The sequence below is a fragment of the Numida meleagris genome, chromosome 5 (genome assembly GCF_002078875.1).
Source record: "Numida meleagris isolate 19003 breed g44 Domestic line chromosome 5, NumMel1.0, whole genome shotgun sequence".
In the NCBI taxonomy this organism is placed as follows: Eukaryota; Metazoa; Chordata; class Aves; order Galliformes; family Numididae; genus Numida; species Numida meleagris.
This window is the reverse complement of record NC_034413.1, coordinates 53531252-53546577: the sequence shown is the minus strand read 5'-3', so window position 1 is coordinate 53546577 and position 15326 is coordinate 53531252.

Genomic DNA, 15326 nt, shown 5'->3' with positions numbered 1-15326 from the left:
AACAAACTAATAGAAAAAAAAACATTTAAACTGTTTATCCAATGCTACTTCCTAGGCTGACTGAATTTCCAGGGAAGTCTGTCTAAATATCTGAAAAACTGCTCTTTGATGGAAAAAACTTACATACCAGTATAAAAAGTACTGTAAAATTTTAGAAAATGAAAGAAGTACATTGTCAGAAATGTGCTTTTATAATGTACAGCCTCTCACAGCTCATGAAATATTTTCAGGACTTCTACCTGTGTTATTGCAGATAGGAAGTTGTTTCGCCTTTAGTTCCTACAGTAAAGACCAGTGAAACTTAAGATAAATGCTTGATTTTGTGCTAACTGAATTTCTCCAACTGACCCTGTAATTTGTGTGTGGAATAAATGGAGGAGAAGTTTCTCACTTCAGGAAAACTGAAACAACACAGAGCATTAGGCTAGGTTTTTCTTTCTAGGTGCTATAACTGTAATATAAGGCTATTTCTAGTAGTAGAATGGAAGTGCCAATATATGGGATGTCTGTTTATATGTGCAACATTGAAAATGGCACTGAGGAAAGAATACTGATGTGTGAAGAAAGAAATACAGTATTGTCTCATTTTGCTCTCCTTCCTTTTCTGGGGATAATTTAGGGAACTGTTTGTTTTTACTTCCCACAGTGTATTATAAGTTGTGACGGTCACAAGAAAAATGAGATTTTGAAAGAAACTGGCTAACTTAATTTTTAAAAAGCTGGTAATTTTATTCTTAGCAGATATAAAGTTTGAGGAGATTAATATTTCTTTAAGCCTTGATCTAGCAGAAATTACCTCCTTCTAAGTTCAGAGTTATGGCAAACTGTAACCTTTAGCTCAAGTCTTCGAAAGAGTGAGAAAAGCAGAGAAACACTGCCTTACATTTGCTGATCCTATTTCTAACCTCACCATGTGTTGTTAGGTAAGCATAGAGAGAGAATGGAGAAAGAAGGAAAATGTACCTTGGGGCTTCTTAGGAAAGGCACAAAAAAAGTAAAATCATGAAAGGGCTCTTCTTTAAAAATATAAATCTCTTAAATATTAGATGTAGTAGAAGTAAGCTTTAACATTTTAAAATCTGAAAAGATCAAGAAAGTTAAAACCTTTTAACTTAGAAGTTGCATGTAATGTCCATGGAGTTTTGTACAGTTTGACTTTGCAGATAAAGAACTGTGCTTTCTGGGTCATCAGAAAAATCATCTCTACTTTTTGCAAACACATAAGCCAGTAAATACTGTGCTTTACCCGAGGCTATTTTTGTTGTATGGTTTTTGACCTGTTAGCTGGAGGCAGTAGAGCTTGGTAACTTCTGTGGGAAGTTGGAAAGGAGGCATGGAAAACATGCCTCCTTTCAAAGGTCAGCACCAGAAAACAACGTTTGGGAAGGTATGTTTCTTTTGTATCATGTTCTCTCATTTCAACTCAAGATTTAGCTTAAGGTTAGTTTTCACCATTTTATAGACAATACTTAGTATCCTGAGTATCTTTTTCTAAAGTACTTGCCACTCCTGGCAGAAAGCAACAAATCTTAAAACATTTCACTGTCATTCTATCTACTGGTATTTGGAAAAAAATAGCAGCCTGTGGCATCTCAGTCAATTCCTGAAGCAATGAAAGTGAAGTGGAAAGATGGGAAGTAAGTACATTCATTACTAGCACATCTTAGGAAACAGCACTGGGAGGGAAACATAATGTCTAGGTTAAGTTGATTAGGAAGGCAATAAGCTTGTGGCATAAAGTGTAAGAAATCAACAGGTGGTGGTATGCAGGGGAAAACACATCCATAAATTAAACAGGAGGGAAAGAGACATTACTTGCTGTTGTAGATTACATTGTGTAATGTGTCAAATGAGCAATTGCAAGCTAACAATCAAATAAGCACCTGCACCAAAGTGTACTTACAATTACTATTTCAATAGGCAATCAATTATGGAAAATAAAATCCCCAATGTGTCTAATCCTTTTATTTTTTCCTCCAGTACGAACACACCACTAACAACAGTGTTATTCTCCACCAGTAACTAGCAGAAAGTGAAATGGGCTCACCATGTTTTCTGAAGTTATTATCAAGAGGCCAGAGTTAATTGGTCTAAAATAACTGCACTCAGGAGTTTCATGCTACTGAAAGTGCAAAACATGCCACATGAAAGTGCAAACTTCCTGCATTTTCAAAGAGAAATAAAGAATAAAACATGTTTGATCTCCGTATGTCCAAGGCAAAGGTAGCACCTGCATATGGGTAGATGTCACTGTGGACCACTATAGTGCAGAAGGTAGAAATGACCTGCTTACTATACATTACTACATCAGCTGTCATAGTAGAAGAGATCCTTCAAAGATCCTTTTTACAAACAAGATCTCTCATGCGTTTTTATTTGTGCCCGTTTAGCTCTGTGTCTTATTTTTGTCACATCTTCTTTTGCTATTTTGAGACTTTCAAAAAGAGTTATGTAATGATGGCAACCTTTTTTAGATGTTTTCTGCTTATATTTATGGTAACATGGCATGTTATCTTTAATCTGAGCAATCTCTAGGCATTTAGTAAATGAAGGAGAAAAATGAAAAGAAAATACCACTGTCATACTGAAACCCTTTTTCTTTTCTCTCTCCTGTGTCAGGCATGTTTGTTTCAACATTAAGACATGATGAACAGAAACAGAATAGTAGATGTTATTCAAGATCAGTTAGTTCCTGAACTTTGTATACTCACCCAGCATTATTCAAGCCATGCTTTGTCTTTTGCTGAAGCTGTTTATATGAAGTTTTGTCACAAATAATAAATATTATTGCTGGACTACAGGTATGAAAACAGTCTTTTGAAACTAGCTTAGTGAATCTCTCAAGTTATGTCCACTGTCTCAGTCTCCATCATTTACTATAATTTTTAGCTCATCTCAAATTCCCTGTAGCTACTTCTCTTAAATAATAACATCTCCATAATCGGTATTAATCTTCTTTTACAAAAAATGTCTCATTTTCTATTATTACTCATTTTCAAACTTCAGCTCAGTGTCTGACCAAAGAAATATTATTTCTTAAAAAAAAAAAGGAATGCTGATAATTCTTAATTTTACTAGCCTTTATAGATAGCAATATTGAGGAAAAAGTATTAATTTGAAAACACATAATGGATATTGGATTAAATGCATTTGCTTAAGGGAAGTAGTTGAGACCATATCCACATTATATATAAATATTTATATAATAATCAGTGAGCTAAATCACTGAGGAAAAAAGTTTACAAGGAGTTTTAAATTCAAGAGTGCTGTAGACTTCACCAAAAATTCCCTGCATGTATTCCTCTGGTAATGTGACGAACAAATGACTTAAAAGGTTCACCTACTGTGCTCCATATTATTATTGGATAAATGAAAAATGTGGGCACTAGAACACATATTGCTTACTGTAGTTTTGGAAACGAATCAGAGCATATTTATTAGTACTATTAGTGTATTAGTATATGTTAAATGTAAACAAATACATTAAAGACCTTAAAATGTGTTCACTAGTTGGAGCTCTTACTAAAGGGTGGACTGTCTTTAGGTGGACTAAGCCTCTGTATTTTCCTTTTTGCTTTGGGCTACAATAGCAGGATCCACCTCAGCAGCCTGAGCAAGTGAAGGAAAATGCTTCTTTCGTCCTGTTTTTAAAAGTATTGTCAGTGGACTTTGAGAAGTAGCTTGCTCTGTGTTACTGGAAAATGATTAAATCTTAGAAGCCAGGCAATATTTTGAACGGAAACAAAGCAGAGAGTAAAGGGAGAAGATTGGCATACAGAGTGGTAGGCAAATAGAGTGCCTACCACGAAATAAAAATACTAGTCATTTTGTAAGACATTTGCTCCCCCCCTCTCTGCTAGTGCTTTTGTTTCTTGTTTATTGTTCTTGTTTTCTGATTCACACTGCAGAATACTTTCAATAATTTCCAGCTATTTAAAATAATTACAAAAATCATGAAATAGCAAATGACTGTGGAAAATAGCAACAGAAAGAATGTAAAAGTCTGCAGCAGTATTAGAGACAAAATGATCATTAGAAAACATCACTGTCATAACTATTGTTTTGTTTTGCTTGAAGGCAGAAGCACACACAGACATTTTAAGAACTTTAAAAGATCTAATCCAATATTTCTCTGAATCTAAGCAAATTTCAGTAAGAGAGCTTTCAAAAAAAAGCATATATTCTAGATCTGTCAATGAATTCATAATAAACAAAAAACCAAAGCCCGTGCATCCTTTCATGAAAGCCAAAATACATAGCATTTGTTTCCAACTCCATATCTCCAGTTAACAGTAGTAGCACTGGTAATCACAGATAGAATAAACAGTAAAACAGTAGCTCTTCAATTCCTACTGAAAGGATAGAGAACACTTAGAATTATAAAATTAAACCCTTAAGCATTGTAAAGGCAAAAAGATACTGAAGAACAAAAAACTGCTATCCAATTATTATAAAAACAGGAAGCACAAATGATAACGTTCAATTGAAATGTTTGATGATGTGCATGCAAATAGAAAAGTTAAAAAAAAAGCAAGAGGAGGTAGTTGAGGAAGGCTACAGTGTTTAATTTTTCCTAAGTTTCAAATCTTAATTTCTGTCTCTTGTGCAGTGAGATAGCATTTTATGCATCTACGGCACAGTTTGGAAAGAGAACTTCAGTGATATTCCAGGTTACTAGTCACTTTGATTTAGAAAGTAGTTTCCATGGCTTTTTCAAATCTGAAAATTTTAGCCCATTAATCCTGGTTACAATGCTATGCTGACTCTGCTGTCTCACTTTCTTTGCTGTTGCTGTTCCTAGTACACCTCACACTAAACACAGCTGTCACAAACCTGGACTACTTCTTCATGTTTTGCTGGTAATATACTGCCAGTGAGCTATATGGACATCTAGTAACAGCTTAGGATAAATTCTGTCCAAGTTGTGATTTTATTTCAATTTGCTTTAAAAAGATGTACTAAGATTTACTTCTACTAAGTTTTTTATTTCAGAGTATCATAAATTATGTCTTTGTCTTGTTGTAGCAATTGTGGCTGGCCTACTTTAAATGATTTTACTCAGACTAGTATAACAGTTTTGAAGAAAATTCATTAAAACATTCTTGGTTATTGTCACATGACGTAAGTGTGGCCTCAGTTTCCTTATATGCATCTATGTTGTGTGTTCTATATCCTCCAGAAAATACCTGTCAAAATGGACCACTGCACATTATTCATTTGGGAAGGAAAGTATCTGTTACTACTACATGCTCTATACTTTCTTAGTTAATCTATTGTGCAGTTGCTGATTTAGCACAACTATTCATTATCATACTGTAAAAACTGCCATAATGTTGAAAATTAATGTTTTACAACAAGCTGCATATAACTGACATTCCTTCCATAGAATAGAATATGAAGAGATCAGTTTTAACAACTAAATGAATTTCGCTTTTTGGCCCATATAATCAGGCTGTTACTTGTTAGGCAGTAAGACCAGGGACCCTGTCTCAATCTTGCTATGGTAATAAACAGCAAATCAGTAAATTGGTAATTGAGAGTGAAATCTATAGCCATAATACAAATTTTAAAAGAGAATGCAGCCACTCAACACTTCCCCTTCATGCTGAGCTCCATTCTGAGATGACAATTCTGCAAATATATCTTATTTTTCTTCAGAGCAACAAGCAGCTCTTTTCAGGGCATCTGTTCTCTGTATACAACAGAGTTATTTTATACCCTTCCTCCAAATGAAAATACTGTCTTATTTCAAAACTATCTGCAACAGCTGAAAAGGATAAGCGTCTCTGGATCTGGGCTGGGGATAAAATGAACGAGCAGGTTTCCAGGCAGCCATACTGTTTTTTTTAAAAGCCTCTTGAGAAATCCTGTCTTAGTGAAGTGGTGCATTGCAGAGAATCAGCTAAGAATCGTGGCTTTCCCTCAACAGTTTACTTACTGGCTTCGCAGAGTTTATGTAGCAGGTGTTATTAGCACTTCTCAGTAATAGTCACTTTAGGGGGTTTGTCATCGATCTTAATAATGCCACCAGCATTTCAGCAGATGGTAGACATGATTCCATGCACACACTGCTTCTAAATTGCACCAGAACGGATTTCCATCATATTTTTAATTACAAATGAGAAATATATCAGAAACAGACTTGTCTCATGCTGGCATTTCCAAAGGATTTCTTCCAGGCAGGCAAGGGCTATGCCACTTTCTGTTTTATTTTTTATGTTTCACAAAGATTGAATGATTCACAGGAGATATTTTCAGCTTGTTCAGAGCTAGAATTAAATCCAAATCACTCTTGTGTACCCTTCAGCTAAGCAGTCTCTTGTTTTGAATTGGAAGATAAGGTGCCAGTTTCAGCGATGAAATTTTGTGGTAGAAAGCTCTCAAAAAAAAGCAGAACACAAAATATTTTACCTCAGTAAGACCACCTCCTCTCCAGTCCAGACTTGACTGGCCACAAATATAATCAAGTGTGAGGAGAAATCAGGCAGATAGGAAGACAGAAGATTTTACATTTCTCATTAAATGTACTGTACAGGCAGCCTAAATATGTGGTTAAAATGTCTTCTAAAATGTCTTCTAAAAAGTAAGTGAAGAGTTATGACTGAGAATAAACACTAATTTTGGATATCCTTACGGTGAAGAGTAAGAAAACATTTTTAGAAATAAATATATCATATAATTAAAGAACTTAATTCCTGTAATAGGACCTCCCATTTAGTTGCTAAGCATGTAAGGTAGTAGTAGCACTTAAGAGCCAGTTCAGCAAAGCTCTTAGGCAAACACTTTAATTTCTACTGAAAACAATTCTTCAAAAAGCAACACTCAGGTATTTAGAGTTACAATCACAATAAAATGCATTGCAGGATCAAGATTTTACATAATTAATTTTACAGCAAAAGATCAAATTTCTGAACGTTTATCCTACTACTTCATTTGCTTTCTATGTCATAATCCATTTATCGGGTTATTATTTTCCTTTCAACCTCTGCTTTTACACTTTTTTTTGGGGTCAATTCCTTCTACCCCTCTTTTTTTTTTTTTTTGTAGACATGCATTCTTTTAGTGGAGATCATAAATAAATGACAGTTAGGTGGTAGGTAGCTTTTCTTTAAATAGCACATTTAGCAAGAGTAGTCAAGATATGATGGGATGGCGATGAGAAATTGACATACCAGAATTCTGGGTATTCGGTGTGCATTTTTCAAATACTATTAAACATGTATTATTTTAAAAGAAGGTTAAATACTTGGAACATTAACAGTAGATTTTGGCAGTCTACTTAATGTAGCGACTGCAAATTATTCTTTCAATCTAATGTTGTTCAATGCATTAAAAAAGGTAATAGTAATTTGGTAAATAGTTTTCCTCTATTTAAAACTTTATGTGTTCTGGCTTACTGACTTTCAGATTAGTGCAGGACTGGATAACGAGTGGAAAATCCACTATCTAAATGAAGCATAGTCAATCAGTAGGCTGATTGAAATTGGAATCTTTATCTTTGACATCTCTAAGTGTAATGACTGCATATTCAATGAAATTTGGCAGTCCAATGCTTCATACTTTTCATCATGTCTAGAGGATGATATCAGAACACAAAAATAGCTTCTTGTGTCACATTTTTCTGAGGAGCCTATTAAAAAAACCGAATGTAATATCAGAGCCAGTAACTAAACTGAAGTAATTAAATTATTAAAAGTTACTTACATACAGACAGATTTCAACAAATTGTGTCCAACAAAAAACAGAGTAAATACTGTTAAACAGGATGCACCGCACAAGTCTGTGTATTAACTGAACTTTTGCTCCCATCCTGACCACATGCATACACAGTTACAAAAGCCTGCAGTAATCGGGAAAAAAAAAATCTTATTTTAGTTTTCAGTTAGCAATTTCCGCAAAAGTTGCATATATTAGCCTCTAATTAAGCACCTCTTGGCACAACCTCAGTGCTTTTTCAATAAGTGGCACTTATGGTAATTCTATCCTTATTAAGCAGATGTCTATGCCACTCACTGACATTAGGTTATCTGGGGAGATATCCCAATAAAATAGTATGCAAATTAAATTTGTCCCGATTAAGAGGAGTTTATGGAGATTGTAACACCCTTCAGTAAGTTTTTCACAGTAGGAAATATCATTTTCTTAAAATAAATCTGAGCCCTAGCATTTCAGCAGGAGCAATAGTGCAAGAAAATCATCCTTCAGGAGCCCTAGCAAAACAAGATTTCTGTTTGTGAAATGGTGCTAAAGCATCCTGGAGACTGTCATGTGGGTGCCGCTGTGAGAGTGAAGAGGAGGAACAAAAGAAAATGCATATGGAATTGGTTACTTTAGTGAAAAAATATTCTGTGGAGTGCTACTACTGCTGCACCTTTGCCCCAGCAGTCATCACTGTATACCAGAACAGCACTGTCCTCACTCAGAAACCATTAAAAGGACCATTCACCTATCAGGCATTTAAAGATTTAAAGAGTACGGATAACTAGAGATCATTGTGATAAAAGCTAATATTAGCAAAGAAAACCGTGATAATTTAATTAGAGCATCTGAAAGAGAATTAATACATTCAAAATGTTAAATTTACTGAAGTATAATCATATTTTTGACAAATACATTATCAGCCCCCCAGCCCCTCCCCCCCCCCCAGTCTGTGTAATTATAGAGGAATATACAGTTATTCTCTTTTTGCATACATTATTAAAGACATAAATACATAGAAATGAAAAGACAAATGAACAATGTGATTTGGAACAATAAACATCAGTTTCAAGCTACTTAATATGAAGTTAGAGGAAATGAAATTCAGTTGCCTATAATAAAATGCTTCATGAAACTAGAATGACAAATTAATACCATGGCATAAAACTGCAAAGAGCTTTCCTAGAACTAGTAATTGACAGTGTTTACTGAAATTCCCAAATTATGAAAACACTGAACAAAAACTCCATCGCAGTCTTGAAAAATGGGAATGATGTGCACTACAAATCACAACCTGAGATTCAGACAAGTTTGCAGATGGAAAAACTGAGCACTAAAGTCAACTAGCAATATTTTATGTCTAAAAGGCTTTTCAGTTTTATTTGATAAATACGCTTTTCTGAACTTTAAGATGCAGGAAAATAAGCTTGAATGAAAATACCCGTGTCCATGGTGGCCAACATCTCAGAAATTTGTCCATAAAAATATTTAGGCAAAAAACTCTGAAGTAAGACTAATATTCCTATAATTTATATGAAACATGGCCAAACAATATAAAGATATATTAAAATTTATGTCCAAAAAGCTAACTTATATAAACCTCATGAATAAAAGAATTGCTACTGCAGAGATGAAAACTTGAAAACATTACAGAAATATACTACAAGATACAAGACAAATATAAATGACACTTATTTTGGTCCCCACCTTGCAATAATAAGAATAAGAAAGTGTAAATTCTGATGACTTTTAGCTGTTTCTGGTAACTACAGACAAATGTATTACGAATACATTTGATTGATTAAGAATACAAACAATATATGGACTCAGAGATGACAGCAGTAGTTGAAAACACAGTGTGTTTCGAGTGTTGTTTTTTTTTTTGTTGTTCTAATACTGCAGATGCTAGAGCATTATTAAAGTGATTCTCTGGTATCCTAATGACTGCTGAAAGCATGCACAATGCTGAGGCAATATGATCCTGAGGCTGTTCTCGCTTACGCCAGGCACTGGGTGGTTGCAGAACTGGAGAAGCAGGAGACAGCCATGTTCAGGATGATCTAACACCACGTGCACCTGCATTTTTTTCTTATTTCTCTTATCCTTTCTCCATCCTTCATTTTCCCTCTGCATAACTATTTATTCATCACAGATTGTCTGTACCAGATTTCAGACGTAATGGTCAGCTCTTCAGCTGCTTTTAACCAAAATATCACCATTAATACTGGGTTGTAAATGTAACTGATGATCAGCCCTGAAAAAGGGGTACGTAATGATTAGCAGTTTGAAGCTGTATCCCTTCACACACAAAACATCCTATTCATTTCAGCCACCTGCTGTCTCCTGATCCCCTTGGCAGAGAAGTATCTCATTGCTCTCAGCCTACCTACATCCCAGCCAAGCCATCCTCCAGTGCTGAAATCACCCACTGTTGTGTCTGCATCGTAACCCAGTCTGCTCTCAGGGATTATCTTACTGGCACTGTGTTACTGTGACATTTCTGAGTTGGAAGGACAACCTGTGAGTATCCAACAGAAGAGTGTGGAAGGGATACGTGAAAGTGGTACGGAGCAGAAAGACAGCTACTTTCTTTACTCCAGAAATCCTCCTCTTGCTAGTTTCCTCCAAAAATACTTTCCATAATAGTCAAGGAAAATATACTTCTAACAGTAGAAGCAATCAGGAAAATAATTTTAATTATTTTTAGACCAATTATCTCCTTTAAATCTACTAAATTAAAAAACAGAAAACCCAACAGTGTTGTTTAAGGCTTTATATACCTTAAAAACTAATCAGGCTTAGGTTTTCCAGTGTACCTCCTGGTCTATCTGCTAAAATTATGATCCAGTGTATTGAAAATTTCCTTTCACGCTCACTTCCATCAAGGTGGTAGCAGCACTTTTCTTCTTGAGGAAGGAAGAGATAGGGGAAACACTGATGAGACAAGATGTGTAATGACTGGTGACGCCACAAACATATGTTCTGAAACAAGGGAGTTAAGATACTCATGGCACCATTTCATTTTTTAAATAGCTTTTCATATTATCTCAGAATTAAGGCTATTTGTCCGAAAATATTTTCACCTTGTAGGTATGCTAATCTACAGTAGAGGGCATGAGGGTTCATTAATGGACAGCATGACTAATAAATAGGCTACTTTACACGTTTGCCCCAATCACCTCTAAAAGCTACGTCATTCATTTTAATTGTTTCTGCTGAGCAGCTACATCCCTTGCTTTCTGTGGCCTCTATCAGATGAAGCAATAGCCTAAGGTAAACATGCTCTCTTGATCCTTATAGCAAACTAATTTTTGTTCCCTGTTATATCAGGAAGACAAGCCCCTCCAGGACTTTATCTTCCAGTTTCACTGGAACGTCAATTGCTAGCTCATAACTGTGCACCTTAAGAAAAACATTTCATCACTGCATCATTCTAGTTTTCTTTAAACATTCTTAATAGACTTCCTTTGATTCCCTGTCAGGTTGCATATGTTCAGACTTAATCACAGGAACTCCATATGCTTATGCTTTTTCCTTCATCAGAAATACCTCAATACATGTCTGTTGGCCTTCTGCCCTGATGTTTGCAATTCTCTGTTATAAAATCAAATGCTTCCTTGCTTTCCCTGAAAGCTGTTTGAAGGAGAGACACAGTAGGGCAGGATACAGGCCATGCTATATTGCTGTGGCATATTCAGCGGTGTTCAGACTCAGTGTCTTATAAACAGTTAGCTTTGACCCAAACTTACTCTCTTTATAATAACCTGAATCTTTAGCTCCATAACCTCTGAGAATCCTAATTATTTCCAGAAAAATCATGCACCTGCATGTGCTTCTGCAAAGTAATCATGTCAAGTAGATTGGGTGGAATATAGCATGAGAGTACCATGGAATTGTGTCCAAATATTAAAAACATAAATTGCAAGTCTTATGTTGTTTAGGTGTGAAACTACGAATGTCTTCCTTTTGAAATTCACAGTTCTTTGGCTGTAGGCATGGCTTCACACAGCTAACTCCCAACACCATCTTGGAAATGAATTGTATCCCAGTCACTGGAATCTGGAATACTGAGGATTTCAAATGGCAACATGAAGTAGTTTTTGAGCATGATGGAGGCTGGAAAAGCTAAGTACAGAATTCCTTCATGTTGATAAAATGAAGTAACATTCAAAGAACATATCTGATCTGGCTTTTGGAGCTCAATAATCACAAAATGCATTTGAAAGATAGAATGGTAGAATGCAGTTAAACATTTGATGAGTTTACATATTATGAAATCAGTCATACTTAAGACTGAATACCAACCACACTAAATATGCTGGAATGGTTACTCTAAAATCATCAACCACTTATTCAGGTAAGGAAGAAACTATCCCCATAGTAACTCATTTCCCACTTTTCCACTTTTCTGTGTTATATGTTGGTTCATCTACCAGACAAGATCAAATAGAGTTCTCATATAATTTAGTCATTTTTTAAAAATTGCAGCTGCTTATTCTGTCTTTTCCTCAATAGGCTTCAAATATCTGATCAGTGGTCATTCAGATAGGGGAGAAAGAAAAGTCTAGCTTATTTAATTCTAACACATCAGAACTTTTCTTTCTTTGGAAATGGAAATGGCTACCCTCACGTAAACAACATCATGGGCAAAAATTATAAACAGAAATTCCAATTCAGTTTCATAACATAATGTACCACTAATAATACATATCTCCAAGATAATTCAGCAAACATTTTTAACATAATTATTTCAGTAGACTGCTGTTACAAAATTATTTCAGCAAATGTACAAATGATTGCACCTGTGTGCTCCTTTAACTTACTAGATGTTATTCCTAGACAAAACTGAAGCTAAATTCAGTATCGTATAAAATAGGATGCATTATAATGAATTAGGAGGCCATTCTATGCAGATAAATATACATTTTCTTCATGTGTGCTCTTTTACTAAGGTCGCCCTCCCTCACATTCATTCACCAGTTCAGCTTCCCCAGCAGCATCTCAAGACCAGACTGTTGAACTGGTTTAAGCTATCATAAATAAACTTTAAAAGATGTCTTGAAACTCAGTGGCTTCAAACAGAGATCTTGAGAGTCATGCCTCCCTTCCAGGGCTCCTACAGACCTGACTGTTACCTTATTAACAGGAAAATATGAGTTTACAAGAACTCACATGTACTCACAGACCTCTCTTTAGCACAGACACGACACCATACCATTCTGCTAAAGCCCTGGCTTCTTCTGTAATACAAAGTTTAGGGCTGAGGTTTGAAGTGCTCTTTACCCAGAAATGGCAGAGTTATAATTATTCTCCTTATAGCTTATTAACAATTAGAAGCTCCACATTTGTGAACTAAGTATATTTTTCAAATCTCACTTACCAATAGCTAAATTGTTTTGGAAGACTTGCATACAGCTCAATGAGGCCATGAAATAGATTTTTGCAGTGCATGTAGATGTTCATTTTCAGGCGTTTTTCATTGCTAGAGCAAAATAAAATTGTATCCAATTCAGGTTGAGTTCTAGCAGTAGATCAAATCTGACTTGACAAGGCCACAAAAGCAATTTCAGAGTTAAAACGACGATATAGGCGGGTCCCACAGACTGTGAGTGAAAACAGTCTTCAAGAATATGATTTAACTTTACAGGAGGCTTCTCAATTTTCGGTCTGAATAGTTTCCGCTTCATTGATACCCATCTGCCTATGAAAACAGTTTACACAGTTGGAATACTGCAAAAATCTGTCTGACTGGTTAATTCCACTTACCAAAAAAAAAAGTCTCTTGTATCATACACGTAGCTATTTGCACAAAAAACAACTTGTGTTTCACACTGTCATTTTGTCAGTCATGAGTCTGAAAATGCTGTATGCCAATACACTATTACTACAAAGAAAGTAATAAAATGTTTGTGTTAATTAGCATTATAAGTCAGATTAAATACTATTTCATAGCACTGAAAGTTCCAAGCAGTTATCTAACAGATACTCCGAAGCAAATATCTTACCATATCTTATTTAGTATGACAAATAAGAAAACAGAAATCTAATGAAGAGAACTTGCATACAGCGTTTGAAAAGCTGTGATCTGTTATATCCAATTCCAGTGCAGCTCTGATTGAAGCAAACTTAGAATAGTAAAAATTTTACAAGTGACTTTTTGGTTCTCCCCCCATGCACTAGTCCAGGAAACAGATTCTTTTAATATTCAGGCTAGCAGTATGCACCCACTGTTTACAGGGGATTTTTCATCTTATTTGGAAATAAATATATATTTTAAAAAGTATTTTTTACTATTCCTGCTGTTTCAAATCCTTGACGTAACAGTTGTAGTCAAGACTTTACAGGTGTTATATCCAACACCTTGCACTGATCTGTACTGAGTAGTATATTGTATGAGAGGAAGGAGAAGCACCCCAAAACACAAAGTTCAACACAAACCTTTTGCTTTGCTATAATTTACTCACTTTGCCTCGAAGGGCTGAGACCACAGAGGGAAACCAATGACATTCAGTAAACGGTGGAACATTGGATCACGATAGCGATAAACCATATTCAATTAATATATATCATAGCATAATTGAAAAACAAGCCTCTGAATAATGAATGCCCATGTACATCTGGTCTCATTTGTTGTGTTTACAAAATCTTGCATACCAGGTAATGAAATTAATAAAATTCCCTCTGTCCACTTTTCTATGCACAAAAAAGTGTTTATATGAACAGATGGCATCTTTTACTGTGATCCTTACCACCAAACCTTTTCACTTCTGGAAGGATGAGCATGCAGGACACAGCAAGACACTGCCAAGCATGATGACGTGTTGAATTATAAACTAAGCTGCACACTAATTCACTATCTGCAGTGCCACAGAATTTACCCCAGAGAATTTCGGAGCCCATTACCACCATAACAGTACCCTCTTCCTATCCACTGCCTCTTTGTACCCTTTTCCCCCCTGAAAACTATATCTGTTTCCTACCAATAACTTTCAGCTCACATCACTGTCCTGTTTTCTCACAGGAAGCAGAATGTGAGAGAAGCTCACTTTCAACAACACTGAAGAGTCAGCCTGGGAGCCATTCTGACATCTCTTCGAATGAGTCCAGTGTGAAAAGGGGGAGAGCAATCTTTGAGAAGATGTCATCAGGAAATGGACAGAACAACTTTGAAGGTTAGCTTTACCACTTTGATCTGATTTCCTGTTTTAGTAGTTTACAGCAGTGGTCTCCAAACATTTCTGATGGCACCCCTACCAGTAAGACAATTTTGAGCATGTCCTCCCAGCGTCTGTATATTTATTTACAAATTATATGCATGTACTATTCTACAAGTACCAATATATTATGTACACAATGAAACATACACAAAAATAGGTATTAAAAAGGATGAAAGATGAAATAAACAATTTTAAATGTATTCTATTTATACTGGCACAAGAAATAGTTTCTTTCTGCAGCCTAATTGTCTTGTACAGATCCTGGGGTACATGTACCCTCTTTTGAAGACTACTACTCTCCATTGTAAGAGAGCATATGTACCTGTGCTTTGGTTTAATAGAGAAACAATATTGATGATAAACTACTTGGTTCTGAAGTCAAATGTCTGTTATACAATACACTAACTTGCA